Consider the following 4,784-nt stretch of genomic DNA (forward strand, 5'->3'; position numbering starts at 1 on the left):
TCCAAATGGTTGCCTCCTCATGAAGCTATCTATTTTGTGAAGTGCACCAGTCCCTCCTGCAGCAAAGCAACCCCCACAACATGATGCTGCCACCCCGTGCTTCACGGTTGGGATGGTGTTCTTCGGCTTGTAAGCCTCCCCCTTTTCCTCCAAACATAACGATGGTCATTATGGCCAAACAGTTCTATTTTGTTTCATCAGACCAGAGGACATTTCTCAAAAAATACGAGCTTTGTCCCCATGTGCAGTTGCAAACCATAGTCTGGCTTTTGGTGGTTTTGGAGCAGTGGCTTCTCCCTTTTTGAGCCTTTCAGCTTATGTCGATATAGGACTTGTTTTACTGTGGATACAGATACTTTTGTACCTGTTTCCTCCAGCATCTTCAAGGTCCTTTGCTGTTGTTCTGGGATTGATTTGTACTTTTAGCACCATAGTACATTCATCTCTAGGAGACAGAACGCGTCTCCTTCCTATGCGGTATGACGGCAGGGTGGTCCCATGGTGTTTATACTTGCGCACTATTGTTTGTACAGATGAACATGGTACCTTCAGGCATTTTGGAAAATTGCTCCCAAGAATGAACCAGACTTGTGGAGGTCTACAACTTCTTTTTTCTGAGGTCATGGCTGATTTCTTTAGATTTTCCCATGATGTCAAGCAAAGAGGCACTGAGTTTGAAGGAAGGCCTTGAAATACATCCACAGGTACATCTCCAACTGACTCAAATGATGTCAATTAGCAGAAGCTTCTAAAGCCATGACATCATTTTCTGGAGTTTTACAAGCTGTTTAAAGGCACAGTCAACTTAGTGTATGTAAACTTCTGACCTAGTGGAATTGTGATAGATTATTTCATTATAATTCACTCTGTGTGTAAACAATTGTTGGAAAAATTACTTGCCAAAACTATAGTTTATTAACAAGAAATTTGTGGAGTGGTTGAAAACGAGTTTTAATGACTCCAACCTAAGTGTATGTAAACTTCCGACTTCAACTGTACATATGTCACGGCCGTTGAAAGAGGTGAACCAAAGTGCAGCGTGGAGCGCGTAAATGTTCCTTTTTATTTAAAATGTCAACCAACAAAACAACTGACACAGGGCTATGTTGCCTCTAACAAAGTTAACTACCCACACTGAAAGGAGGGGAAAAGAGGGCTACCTAAGTATCATTCCCAATCAGAGACAACAATAGACAGCTGTCCCTGATTGAGAACCATACCCGGCCAAAACATAGAAATAAAGAAACATAGAAAACAAAACATTGAATGCACACCCCACATTACACCCTGACCTAACCAAATAGAGAAATAAAATGGCTCTCTAAGGTCAGGGCGTGACAACATGTTAGTCATTTAGCAGACGCTCTTATAAACACAATCCATTATCATTGAGCATTAGCATCTTACATCAAGATATGATGTGTAGCTGTTTTCAAACACTAAACATCTAGGGCAGTAGAGTTTTTCCTGGCTCTGGTCACATGGTCAGGACAAACTCCTGACCCTACTTATAAAGTGAGGGACAGTTTTTCCTCAGGCACAGTGTGGTGGAGAATGTTATATGCTGTACACATTGTGTTCTTTCTCAAGGTTGGTCTGTTCTGTAAACTGTCTGACAAGGAGAATTGTTGTTTGTGTTATTAAGTTGCGATGTGCTTATGGTTTTTGTTCACAGGGTGCGAGTCAAGCAGAAGAGGACCTAGATAAGATAAAACCTCCTCACTCTCCCACCCTGATACTCATTCCTTGTATCTGTCTGCTTAGTCGTGCTGAGGAGACTTGTTTGTGCCGCGGTATAAAGGACAAGTGAAGGGACTGACCCTCAGATGTCCTGACAGACATGAACATTAAGTTGGTTGGAACCTCTCAGTTAACTGATAATAAGTGTGAGGTCCTAAACATAACACATGGCTGTCCTGTACCTCCTTTCTTCACCTCCTGCCAGCGGAAGTGGTGTCGTCGGACCACGGAGAAGACGGACGTGAAGCCCTGCTTGGTGATCATCTCCAGGGCCTCCTTCAGGTGGAAGGGGTGCAGGCAGGGGAGACGTGGCCTGGATGTGACAGATCACCTCCACCTCTGGAGGAGGACAACACAACAGATATTTGATTTATCCATTATTTAATCAGGTAGCCACCTATGATATGACACATGAATACATCTACATGGTTACTGTTGACATCTGTGTCTATGGAGTAGGTCCCACTTCATTTGGATAGCACCCTATTCATGGGTTGTCTATAGCCGCTCTCACACTATCAACAATCTACCACCTGAAACTCTTAATACCAGGCGTGCTTCTACATCTGCATTGCTTAGTCTTTTGGGTTTTAGGCTGGGTTTCTGGACAAGCACTTTGTGACTTCTGCTGACTAAAAAAGGGCTTTATAAAGAAATGTGATTGATTGATTGATTGATTGATTGATTGATTGATTGATATGCAACACTTTTCTAGGGTTGGGATTAGGGTTATGTTATTAGAAGTTGAATTAAAAGAAAACAGCATATGAGCATTATCATGTGAGCAACTGTGCAGGGGGCACAATAACTGTCACTGATTGGCTGGAGAGGGATGAGTCAGACCACACACCTGGTTTCCCAGACTGGTGTTCTCAGGTTCTGATTAAAAAGCAGGAAGGAAAAACAGCAGCAGGCTCTGCGGCCCTGAAGGTCGTATGTTTCAAGTGTCTCAGAGTTGGAGTGCTGATTTAGCTCATAGATCACAACAAATAAGACTACATGGACAGGGGGGACCTGATCCCAGGTCAGTGTTCCTATTCTGAGATGCTTGATACATGCCGTCCCAGAGCCTTAGCCAAGCAAGCTTGATTCCTCACGCCTCCCTACTTGGCTCCTTCTCAAAGCACATTGGAGCAGAAGATCTGAGGTTCCTCCATTCAGATCTCCTCCTCTAATGCATTTTGAGAAGGAGGCAAGAAAGGACATGAGGAATCAAGGAAAATACATGACATTCACCCCCTACCTGGGTTTAATCGGGCGAATTCCTGGATGGTGTCAAGAGAGCTGGAGGAGTCTTTGGACACCTCTGGGCTCCCTGCGGTGAACCTAGGCTCCCCATGCCTTGGCTACCTTCTCAATGTCATCATGGTCAGTTGATACCCACACACACTGGGAGAAAGAACGGAACAAGTTGATTCCTCAGGCTTTGTAACAAGTAGGCTGCATCAGTGCAATCCAGTCTTGTGGCCAAGCCCAAACCAGGAGTTCATTCAGAGACTGTACACTAACTTTCAGACAAACAAAATAAGAATCTGACATGGCTATACATACATACATATTTATACAACAAACAGTTACTAACGTATAGTTATGGCCAGGAGTTAAAGTAGGTTTCTTCCCAGTATGGAACCTCCTATGTGTGAACATGCGTGTACTAAAACAATGCATGGGCCTAACAGGACCCGGTTCTGGACGTTCTGCTGCCCTTGGCAGAACAAAAACAATGGTCACTATCCCCTAACCTAGAATAGTGTAATGCAGGGGTTGGCAATAGGTTTGGCCTTAGGCCAGTTTTTTCTCAGCTAATAGTTGTAGAACAGAACATTATAGAGGTCCCATTCATGATTAAACTACAAATTAAACACATTTTAACACATCTGGTTGCTACAAGGCTATATAATGTCAATAACATATCCTAATATTTTCAATCTGATTACACTGCTAAAATCACTAATGTCTCTATTAAATTATTTTGTTATTTTCCTTTGTGCCTTGATTGGGGTAAAACAGCTTGCAATCAAGACAAAATGTCACTCAGAAAAAGTTTCAAAAGAAAGGTAGAAATGCAAATGGAGGTGTCAGGGAAGAAAGGACAGAGGAATAGGTTTTCTTACCATATTTCTCCTATATCAAACCAGAGTGTAATGTTTGCAACGAAACGGTTACTGTTTGCAAATCATTAAATATTAGACATTATGAATCTAATAGTAGTTTCAAAAGTTACCTTTCCACCCAGACAGAGGCTCGACCTAAGTAGAAAAATGTACCCTTTAACTGCTGGCTACTCATCCGTTGCTTAACTCAACAACATAATTGCTTCCCTAAAAGCTGCCTGGGTTTAAACATATACTACTTTTCAGAAAGTGAAAAGCTCAATTAATAGGGATAGATTAGCCAAGTATCATTGTTTTGGGGCAGAATAATGTGAGGTGTTAGGTTTTGTTGGATGTGCGTCTTGGTCAGTTTAGTTCGGGAAATGCCGTCCTGGTCAAAACACCGCTCTAGGTGTGCCGGTGTTGTACCGAAAATCTCCCCTCTGACAGAATTCTCCCCCCCTGCGACCTACTTGCTAGTTGAGATTTTTGCTCTTCACCCCGTTGTCAGTTTAGCCTACATTTCACTGACTTTAGTAGCAGAAATCATTTTTGTCTGCAGTTTATTTTGTATTAGTCTATAAATAAATCTCTTTGTCAAAATTCGTCATCTCTCCCATGTCTTATTCTACTAGTATTTTTTCAAGTGTAAGGATAATAATTCAGCCATAGTTGTTCTGACATGTTTATTGCTTGCCAACATTTTACTCTCTCCTCTATGTTTAATATAACACACATGCATTCATTATTAATTTCGATTGCCTATCCTGATGTGAAGTTTATTCTATAGAAAGTATTTGACTCCGATGTGTACCACAGAAAGTATTTGACTCCGATGTGTACCACAGAAAGTATTTGACTCTGATGTGTGCCACAGAAAGTATTTGACTCTGATGTGTACCACAGAAAGTATTTGACTCTGATGTGTACCACAGAAAGTATTTGACTCTG

The 4,784-nt window shown here is 41.8% G+C and overlaps 1 pseudogene; it reads right to left on the minus strand.

The window, feature by feature from the left end:
* The window catches only part of LOC135538276 (N-acylneuraminate cytidylyltransferase-like), a 5,802-nt pseudogene extending 2,673 nt beyond the window's left edge, over positions 1–3,129 (minus strand).
* Between the last annotated feature and the right edge of the window lie 1,655 nt (positions 3,130–4,784).

Source organism: Oncorhynchus masou, unplaced genomic scaffold (assembly GCF_036934945.1).
Source record: "Oncorhynchus masou masou isolate Uvic2021 unplaced genomic scaffold, UVic_Omas_1.1 unplaced_scaffold_9350, whole genome shotgun sequence".
Taxonomy (NCBI): domain Eukaryota; kingdom Metazoa; phylum Chordata; class Actinopteri; order Salmoniformes; family Salmonidae; genus Oncorhynchus; species Oncorhynchus masou.